An 11,455-nucleotide genomic window follows, 5' to 3' on the forward strand; every position below is an offset into this window, starting at 1 on the left:
CTCATCCACCGTGCTCATATCTAGCTAAACACCTAGCAGTGAGACCTTGTCTCTGAAAAAATTAAAAACAAAAAATTAGCCAGGCATGATGATGAGTGCCTGCAGTTCCGCCAACTCTGTAGGAGGATCACTTGAGCCCAGATCAAGGTTATATGAGGTTACATTGAGCTATGATTGTGCTTCTGCACTCCAGCCTGGGTAAGAATGAGACTGTCTCGGGCGGCATCTATGGCTTAAAGGAGTAGGGCGCCAGCCCCATATGCTAGTGGTAGTGGGTTCAAACCCAGCCTCAGCCAAAAGCTGCAAAAAAAAGAAAAGAGACAGACAGAGAGAATGAGACTGTCTCAAGATAAACAAAACAAAATATATTTAACAAATCTCCTTTTTTAGCAGTAATATGGTAGACATAAAAATAAAATCCTAATTTTGCTCCTAAATTGAGTTCCCCAGAATGATTTTTATATGAGTCAATGTGGCAGTAATTAAGCTATGATGTATTACAATAAATCACTAAAAACTGCAAACATGTCTTCAATCAAAACTAATATTATCCTAATTTGGCTACCATTTTGCTGTTTTTTTCCCCCTCAAGTTCGTAGAATATGGAAATTTTCATAGAATGCAGAAAACTAATAAATTAAGTCTTTAAATAGCAGGAAAATCCACATAGAGAAATTTGACTATACCGTTCTTTCAATCATATCCCCAAAGTAAATCTGAGGCACAGGCTGCCATTCCTTTGGCAACATCCCATCATCCATCTGTAATTCACTAACACAAAGCCACACCAATTATCTCATCTGCAGATTTAGAAAGTGGTGATTTAAAGGCAAATAGTGTAGCTAATCTAGCAATTTGATTCCAAGGATTATAATACGTTGATATATCTGTTAGGATAAATACCAGGCTCACTGAAAGAGGTCGAGAAAGGGTTCATTATCTCATTATCAAGAATGTTGGGTTCCTGGGCCACAGGAAAGAACCCCTGGTCTCCAAGATTCTGAGTTTCTCTGTGATCTTCTCACAGTCTCCAGAAGTCTGTGGCCATCTCAAATATTGCTTGCAGAAAGAAAACATCCAGAGCACAAGAGGAGCCATGCTCTTGTTTTGTAGTCCTTTTTAAAGAGTATCCACATTATTTTTAATCCCTGAAAATATTCCCTGTGGCCTCTTGTTTACGGTTGCCTCACGTGCCTCTGCTTAAATAGTCAGAGGCAAGGGAAATTAAATTATCATGCTTGGCTTAGTCTAATCAACCTTTGTCCTCTGGGACTGAGAAGAGATTGTAATTAACATGACCACCCAAACTGCGAACAAAGTGTGGGTTTTGTCACCAAAGAGGAAGCACAAAGAAGGATGTTGGATAGACCAGACGGGGGCCTCTTAAATTTTACTGGTCATGTAATCACCTGGAGATCTTGGTATTGACTAAAATGCAGGTTCTGATTCTGTATGTTGCCTGGTGGTGCAGAAGACGCTAATTTGTGAGACATCCATTAAATAGAAAAAGAATAAACTACCAACTAAACTGCCTCTGATATTAACTTCATTATTTCTCTCTATGTTCCATTGGTAATGTTTGTGGCTGATGTTGATATGGGAAGATAAAAACCATAATATGCATGTGATCTTTGAAATCCTTCTTAAGATAGACGTATCTATCACACAAACAGAGATGTTCAATATAGACATGTATATCATAGTTTAAGTAAATACAATGCGTGTTTCATTTCTTCACAAGTGCATAAACTACAGTTTACCAGTGAGCAATGCAATAGACTGTATGACAATAGCTTAACATAAATGAAAAAGTCTAAGAACTTCTGACTCATAAAAGATTTTTCAATTACATGTATAAAGTATAAGCCAAGACCCAGTTGGATTTTTTATACTTATCATGAATTTTGTAGAAATATACTATCTTTCAATCAACCATCTTCCAAATACTAAAATATAATGAGCCCCTGCTGTTACCAACTTTAAAAAACTGACTCTCACCTAAATTTGTGTTTGTTAAAAACTTATACCTTTATAAATTTTCCGATAGGTGTGCACTGTGACCAAAATACATGTAATACATAACCCAGTCAAGTTTACTGCATAGAGATATAGACATACATCTTTAATTCCCCCCTCAGAAACCTGGCACCAACTCTATTTACTTCTGAATTCCATACCTACGATGTATCAGATGATTTCTTCAAAGGTAAACAGTTTTAAACTTATACATTCTATTATATAAAATTACATACGTGTTATAATTGGTGAATCCTTATAAACAAAAGGTTTATTATATCCTCCTGTCTTTAAAAGTCTGCAGCAAGTATTTCTCAAAGTCTAAATATCTGACAGCATAGTTATGGTTGTGCAAGAAAACTTTTGGAGAGTTGGTCTCCTAAACCTGTCTCACCGCCCTCTGCTGGTTCTGCCTCTGTAATGGCACATGGGCCCTAAACTTGGTGGAGCCCTCTGCTGAATTGCTGGCTATTCTAGACACTGTTTACATGTTTTTCTTTCACTCTGCACCTTGTCCAAGTTCTGATGCTCCAAGTAGGCAGTCCAAGAAAATTCAATCTTCAAAAGTAGTTGCTTAAATGTATGTATCTCTTTGTTGCTTGAAGAATGAGTTCCAGGTTTGTAAAATAAAGTCAAACTGGGCAAGTGGGGAACTCATTTGTTTTGTTCCCTGCTGGATCTCTAGTGACCAGAACACTAGGTAGGTGTTCATTTGGTGGTAGAATGAAGACCTCCTTCTGTTTATCTATCAGACAATGTGATCCTTCTTCAGTTATTCAATCAGGAATTGGAAATAATTTCATCTTCTTAGGAAAAAAAATGGATGAGATAGAAAAAGTGATGAGATGATACCAATAATTGATTCATCTGCTTATGAGATTTTTCTATGTCATAATATCCTCTTTAAATATATGCACAGTCTCGTCTTTGAATAGCTTAGCAATATTTTATAAACAGTGCAGCACGATTTTCCTGCTGCCTCAATAATTGAGTGTAAATGCAAAAGGCTTCGAATGTATTCTTAGAAAAATATTTGTGCTGATTAATGGGGAACTTTGGAACAAGTTTTGCAAATACAGCTTTCAAAATTTTGAGCAGCCTCCATTTAGATCATGTTCTGCACAGTTATATTGTGGCTTATGCTGCACAGGCAGTTCCCATTTTTCTACTGTTTATTTTGCAAGCGGCATAAAGCAGAATAATGCTTTTTCATTATCATGATGTATGCAGCCAGGGAGCTAAATTCCCAAATGACGAGCAGGCACCCAAATCATAGATCTTCATAATAATGCTGCATATTATGATAATTCTTTAATACTGGATAATTATTTTAAACAGAAAAATGAAACTCTATATCCTATAATTAAGTGTAAATATATTGGCAGCATTATTGGCCTAGTATAATAATCCAACACTTTCTCCTTTCACACTGCCCACAGTTTAATTGAAATTCTACCCACTGGATTTCAAAATACCACTACATCAAGAAAACATCACCCCAAAAAAATCTGTATTGAGGCAACAACTGCTGGGTCTTAAGTTTATTCACTTGTGAAAGATACATATTGGAGTAATATGGCTAACATTTATTTAGCAAAGTTATAATTTTGTTTTTTTTGGAGAGACAGAGTCTCACTTTTTTACCCTTGGTAGAGAGCCGTGGCATCACACAGCTCACAGCAACCTCCAACTCCTGGGCTTAGGTGATTCCCTTGCCTCAGCTTCCTGAGTAGCTGGGACTACAGGCCCCCGCCACAATGCCCAGCTATTTTTTGGTTGCAGTTCGGCTGGGGCTGGGTTTGAACCTGCCACCCTCTGTATATGGGGCTGGCTCCCTACTCACTGAGCCACAGGCACCGCCCTTAAAATGGTTTTGTTTTAATACTGCAATCTAATATGACTGAAATGACCAGCTATGAAACAAAATTTTTGCACTTCCAGAGTGTGGAGTTGTCACTGAGAGACAACTGCTTTTCCAGGGCTAAGTTTTTTACCCTTCTCCACATCCATTTGTAGATATGTGTAATAGGAACAGAAATAATGAGTATTTCTTTTTTATTAGACCATTTAAGGGAGAGATGGGGATTTTCCATAAGTTCTGTTCTCACTGTCTGGAAGCAGAGATCTCTAAAGTCCTTGAGGACTGGGGAGAGAAGAGGTGTTAGGAATCTGAAATTCTGAGTCATGGTGTAGGGTTCCAATGTTTGCTTTTGTATATTTTCAGTTGAAGTTATAAGTGTGCCCTTCATGCAGAAGTTGTGCAATGTACCATATAGGTAAGAATTAACTCATCCTGTCCCCTTCCCCCCTACCTACTTGAATTCTGTTGAGTTTTATTTCCACATAAACACATAAGTGTTGATGAACTAATTCCAATTTATTATGAGCACAGAGGGTGTTTGTTTTTTCATTCTCAGAATACTTTACTTGGGACACTGGTCTCCAATTCCATCTAGATTGTTACCAAAGATAGTAGTAGGTCATGAATTTTTTGGCTAATACTCAATGGTGTATATTTTATTAATCCATTCATGTATTTATGGGCACTTGGGTTGTTTCCACATGTTTGCTCCTGTGAATTGTGCAAGTGCCTTATGATTCCCATCTGATCTTTGAAAACACAGACAAAAACATCACTGGGAAAGAGATTCTCTATTCAATAAATGGTGCTGGGCAAACTCAATAACCGTGTGCCGCTGTGGAAATTGTAAATGACATGAACAGAAACTTCACATGAATATAGACTGATGTCCATTAGCACATGAAAAAGTGCTCAGCGTCTCTAACCATCAGGGAAATGCAAATTAAAACCACACGGATATATTGCATAATTCTAGTGAGAAAGGCACACATCAAAAAGTCCCAAAGCACAGATGCTGGCACGGATGTGGACAGAAAAGAATGCTCTCTCGGTATTGGTGGGACTTCAGTACAACCTCTGTGGAATGTAGCATGGAAGTACCTCAAAGAACTAAAAGTGGACCTATCATTTCATCAGCAACCCTGTTGCTAGGTATTTACCCAAAGTAAAAAACAATTAATTCCTTTTTAATGTAATAAACAATCATCTCCTTCCACTAAATATCTGTTCTCAGATTTACCTTAACTCAGTATCTGCCAACAGTTAAGTTATTGCAATAAAAGCAATTGGTAAGGAAAAGAAATAAATTTAATACTTCTAATTTTTTTTTTTTTTTTGACTGAAGCTGGGTTTGAGGTATATGGGGCTAGTGCCCTACTCATTTGAGCCACAGGCATCGCCCCTCTTCTTTTTTTGACAAATAAAAATGAGAAAAATGCATAAAGTATAAGATATAACAAAAGACTTGTTTTTAATAGAAATTAATGGCAACATTTTTCTTGAACCATTTACAAGAAGTACAATCCTGAGGCAAGGTCAAGTATGACTTTTTGAGAAACATTTGTTCTCTAGTTATTTTATTTTATTTTATTTTATTTTATTTTATTTTATTTTTTTGAGACAGAGCCTCAAGCTGTCCCCCTGGGTAGAGTGCTGTGGCATCAGAGCTCACAGCAACCTCCAACTCCTGGGCTCAAGCGAGTCTCCTGCCTCTGCCTCCCAAGTTGCTAGGACCATAGATGCACGCCGCTATGCTTGGCTATTTTTTGGTTGCGGCATCACTATTGTTTGGCGGGCCCGGGCTGGATTTGAACCCACCATTTTAGGTGTATGTGGCTGGCACCTTAACCACTCTTGAGCCACAGGCACCGAGCCGTGTTCTCTAGTTTTTACAGTATTTTTTGCACACTCTGACACCCTGGAAATACGAAGAATAATGTGTGGAAAGGGAAATTGAGCAGAATATTGAAAGAATATAAGTAAAACATTTAGTGATTAAAGCTATTTTATAGATTATTAATTACGACATACTGCAAAGTAATACAAATATTGTTCACAACTTGAATGAATAATAAATGGGTAAGGTCATGGCTTAGAAATTAATGACTTAGGTCACAGTTTAGAAATGTGTTAATGATAATGGATGAGAAAGTATGGATAAAACAACTTCCCAGAGAAAATTACTGAGATGTGAAAAAGACTGAGAGGCCTGCATACAACAGCAGAAGTTGGCAATAAATCTTCTGCCTCCTCCAGATGGTTGTGTGGTCCAGTATAAAATATGTATGATCGATTTATATACCTTCATTCTGGGCAGTGTTTACATAACTTTAGCTGGGAACCTAGGCCTCATCATTAATCTTCAGGGAGTCCTTTCTGTTAATTATTCTCCATAAAACTTAAAGGGAAAAGCCTACATTATTAATCAACTCACATTTAAGAAAAAGAAAATGGAATAGGTATATGTATGAATTTAGTAGAAGTGAGAGCTGGAATAGTCAAGTTCTGTGGTTTGTCCCACCTTTTCATCATATTCATAAAATAATTGCCATTTGTTTTTACTTTCTTCACTAAAAGTTTATAGGAAGTATAGTAAAAATCTAAGACTATCGTCTGGGTTATTTGTATGTATGTATGTAAATGACCTTCAGTGTCCTGTTCTCTTCTGTAATTGTTGAGATTAGGAAGGAAAATCTAAAAGTAACCGACCCCATAGAATCCTGGTACCCGGCAGCGTGTATGGAGTAGAGAACTATTCATAAAAAGATTTGCCTACGTTTAAAATATATTTTATACAATCTATTATGTGTTACAGTTCTCTACTAGATTTTTGCCAATAGTTGGCACATTTAATTCTTCTCTTCAATTACAATTAAATAGGTAATTTTTATCTGTCCTTGTTTAATTGCAAAACCTGGTATCTTATCTTTGAAAGAAGTTAGTTTTGACAAAAGCAGAAAAAAATTGTTCAACAGAAAATTCTGTTTGTTTCACTCAGAGTTTAGGTGCAAACTGTAGAAATCATAATCACTTTTCAAACTTAAAAGTATTTATTATTACCTATTAAATTTCTTATAAGTCCTTTGAAGGCCAGAATAGTAGACTGCTCTAAAAGCTATCCAGATGTAGCTTTCAAACTCAAATATCATTCTGCCCTGCAAGCTACAGAAAGATATGAAATACCTTTCATAACCACTACAGAAAGGTATGAAATCATCTGAGATGCTGATGGCAAAACCACATCGTGTGTATTGCTGTTTATGCCAGCAAATGAATGCTTTGCATCTTGCTTTTCTTCATACTTTGTTCTACAGCCAAATGCCCCACCAGAGTATATAAGTTGTGAAATCTGAATCCTATCCAGAACCCGGCCTACAGAGGGATCTCGAAAAGACAGATTAGCATTCTAGAATCTGCAACATAGGAAGGCGTATTTAACAGGAATTGTCATGTTTTCTGAATAAATCATTCTATGGTTCCCACCCTAATTCACCAATGAGGAAACTTACAAACAAAGCCAATAAGCAGCAGAAATGGCAACAGCAATTTGCTCTTAATACAATGCAAATCCTTCTCTCATAAACGGAGACAGGTTCGATTTCTCCCTGCACTAGGCCATTCATCTTTTCATGAGGATCATTATCCCTATAATTTGGGTCCAATACTGAATTTATTTTATGTAGGTGATATATTTAATTTTCATTACTACCGTCATGATATAGAATCTAGAAAAAGGAAGAGGATTTGTGGTATCTGCACAGTCCTTATTAGTTATGAAGTCATAGTTCAGGAGACTACAGTGGAGTTGAAGAGTTATAGTTCAGTAGAGCTACAGTATAGTTATAGTTCTACAGTAGAGCTTGGAGTTATAGTTCATATTTTTTTCTGAGTATGTTTCGTTTACATAGAATCCAGTGCAAATGGACATTGCAGTAGCTCTTCTAATCTTGCCATGGCCGTTACTTAGGCTGATTGCATTCGCAAACCATTGTATTTTCCTTTGATCTCAACTAAAAAGCTAACTGGGGTTCTATTCTTGAAAGGGTAAATCAACCTTTTATTTCTAAAAAATATGTATATTTGGCACTCCTGCCTGTATTGAGCTGATCTAGGCTTCCACTAACTTTTACCTTTGAATGTAAAGTATCAAATAGATAATCTAAAAAATGTTCTAGAATTGGGTGGCACATGTGGCCCAAGGGAGTATGGTGCTGGCTGCTGGTCCCATATACTGGAGGTGGTGGGTTCAAACCTGGCCCTAGCCAAAAACTGCAAAAAAAAATTTTTTTTCCAGAATCTATTTATCTCCTTCTTTTGCCCTATCCTGCCCCATTATGTAGCAGAGATCCTGCACTCTTCTTCTTCTTCTTCTTTTTTTTTTTTTTACCATTTAACTTGTTTTAATGTTTCATCACAAATGGTGAAAAATACTAAAGTACAGACAAGGAATAGTCATAATATGTGGCCAACATTATAAATATGGAATTATAAATTTAAACATTTTCTGGTTTTAAAAATAAATCTGGTAGTCAGTGCAGCTCTGTGGGATTTCTGCATCTAGTAGGGCCAGTCTCCGTGCTCCTGACAGTGCTCGCATTTATCTGTTTTTCCAGGTCCTCCACGTCCGCCTCTTCTTCCTCCCATCTGTTCCATCAAAGGTCCAGGGGGTCCCCAAGACCACCTCATCTTTCTATACCAAAACCACCTTGGTCCATACCTTGGCCACTACAGATGCCACCTCTGTCTCCACCACGACCACCTCTGAACATTCCACCAGGGCCACCATGGTCCATGAGACCACTTCTTCCTCCCCACATGCCACCAGGGCCACCTCTGCCATGATCACCACCAGGGGGTGGGAAGGGTGGTGGGAGGAAGCCTTTAGGCTTTGGGGCCTTACACTGGTTGCATTCTGTTCTCCAGGTGAAGTTCTGGTTTCCACAACCTGGATTGGGAAACTGCCAGTCTCCAGCTCAGTGATGGACGTTTCTTCCTCCTGAGGGGTTCTCTCAGAAGCCCCGGTAACCCCTCGGGGGGAAATCTCCTCTATCTCCTCCATGACCTCCCATATGACCCACTGATCCCCCAGGACTTCCTGGGCCTCCAGGATCTCCATGGAGTGGTGGTGGCACCCCTCTGTCCTCACAGGGTGCATATCACCCACCCCACATGCTGTTCATTGGCAGGTTTTTCCAAACAAGAGAAACTTTAAGTTTGCTCCCCTGAATATCTTTACCATAAAACCACTTCATGGCAGCCTTTGCAGTTAGTTGGTGGATCTTTATAGGACTCTGTGGTATCACCTTTGGGCTTTCCTATTTCCTTGTCCAGGTAGACGTGGATTGTGAGTTGTCCAGTTCTCTTGTTCATCTTAACCCCACATTGCTTAAAGTCTGCCAGATCATCTAGGGTCACATTGTCATTTAATCTTTGCACAGAAATTGCATTGTTTTTAGAGTCTTCATCTGGATCTACAGGTGGGCCTAGATCAAGATCTGGTCCTTCATCCATGGGTCCACTAGGCTTATTGAAGTCATCTTGCTCTCTAGCACCCATTCCACCACATCCTCCTCCCCACCCACCTCTGCTCAAGCCTGCACGAAGAAATCCCCCTCTTCCCTGCCCCGGTTATCAGGTGATCAGCATAACCACTCATGCTGCAGTTCTCTCCTGGTCCAGAAAATCCTCCAGACTCCTGCCCGTAAACACCCATGCTACTGGGGTGGTCTTGTCGGAATGAACTCTGCTCTCCATAACTGCTGCTCTGTTGGCTATACTGACTTGGAGGCTGGCTGTAGGATCTAGTTTTGGGGGGATAACTAGTGGGAGGCTGCTGCCCATAGCTGCTTTGTGACCATAGCTACTCTGCTGTTCATAGCTGCTCGGCTGCCCATAGGTGTGCTGCTGAGAGTAACTGCTCTGATCATAACTAGTTGGCTGTGTAGAAGAATAGCTGGTAGGAGGGTAGGATGGAGGTGCAGTGACTGGCTGCATGGGGTAACTCCCAGGGACCTGGGGATAACTGTAGTTACTCTGTCTGTATCATAGGTTAGGCTGGTTGTAACCCCCTGTGCTAGATTGAGGTTGACTAGCTTCAGCAGGGTTCTTACCATCCTGCAGTCTTATAGGTGTGATAGCTGCTGGCAGCTGCCCATAGGCTGGATAAGCAGGCTGAGTGCCATAAGCAGACTGAGCCGCATAGGAGGCCTGGGTGGTGGTGACTATAGCAGTGGTGATATCGTAAGCAGCAGTGCCATACTCCTGGACAGGCTAGCTGTACGCCTCGGGTACAGTTGGAGTAGTATAACCAGTGGGAGGCTGTCCATAAGAAGTTACATAGGCATTCTGCCCATAAGTCACAGTGGTCTGAGCTTGGGTATAGCTGACATCAGTGGATTGTCCATAGGTTCCATAGCTTTGCTGCCCATATGCCTGGGTGGTCTGTGCATATCCTTGAGTGGGCTGGGCAGTGTAAGCACTGTAGCCCTGCTGGGCTGCAGCTTGGCTATAAGTACTGTAATCCGTGGATGCCATTTTCTCTCCTTCCTCCTCGTTGCACTCTTCTTAATAAGAATTAAACCTGGGAAATACAGTGAGGCCTGAATCTCTAAATAATAATGATAATAATAATAATAATGATAATAGAAAGAAAAAGATGCAGTCACCTTAGCCAGTACATTAATTTCTTTGATTGTTTGCTCAGATACTCAAAAAGACCAAAGTTCCATTTGACTGGAAGTTAAGTGAAACCACTGTTATTTTCCTGGCTGGAAAACATTATTTCATTGAGAACTAGATCTCCAAACTAACAGAAGATGGAAGTATAAAAAAGCAAGAAAAATGAACATGAAAGGCCCTTTGAAACACAGATAAGGGGAACTACTTTCTCTTCTATCCCTTATTTTTCTGTATCATAACTATAAAGGAGACAATATCGTGTATCATTTGTAATTTCACAGAAATATATATTGCATAATTTAGGATAGGCCCCAGTCCTATCAAATGTTATTATTACTTTGTGTTAGTATTTCGTGTTCAATTGAGTCTTTACTAATATGTGATATTGGACGCAGAATTATACTTGGTATCCCTAAAAGTGAGACAGGTAGGCATTATGTACCCCATAATGTGATAAAGTAGGAAGTACCCAGAAAATATCCTTACTTACACAAATTGCACATAAATCTGATCTAAAACTATTTTAGAAGAAATACACGGGCTAGTACATAGTATCACGAGGAGTAATTCATCCAAATACCAGACCTTGGGACATTTTATAGGGCAAATAAACTCACTTTTCAAAAATAAAAGTCCAAAACAATGCCATGTCAGGTAAAAAATGAAAAAAAAAATAAGAAAAAGAAGGAACAGAGAGTAATATACAATAAAAAGAACTTAAGAAACATACTTACACATGCAATATGTGGATTTTTTGGATATAATTTTGAAAAAATAAGAGTGAGAAATTACAATATTGGTAGGAAATTATGGTTAGCTCTATTAAGTATATCAATAGTATCATGGTATCTGTGTTAAAATAAAAGTCTTTATCAAGCTACAGACGCTTTTTAATATTTA

The 11,455-nt window shown here is 38.8% G+C and overlaps 1 pseudogene; it reads right to left on the bottom strand.

Moving 5' to 3' along the window:
• Window positions 1–8,433: 8,433 nt before the first annotated feature.
• On the bottom strand, window positions 8,434–10,411 carry LOC100965141 (annotated as a pseudogene).
• Window positions 10,412–11,455: the final 1,044 nt, after the last annotated feature.

This window comes from Otolemur garnettii, unplaced genomic scaffold (assembly GCF_000181295.1).
Source record: "Otolemur garnettii isolate 467f Iridium unplaced genomic scaffold, OtoGar3 scaffold00169, whole genome shotgun sequence".
Taxonomy (NCBI): domain Eukaryota; kingdom Metazoa; phylum Chordata; class Mammalia; order Primates; family Galagidae; genus Otolemur; species Otolemur garnettii.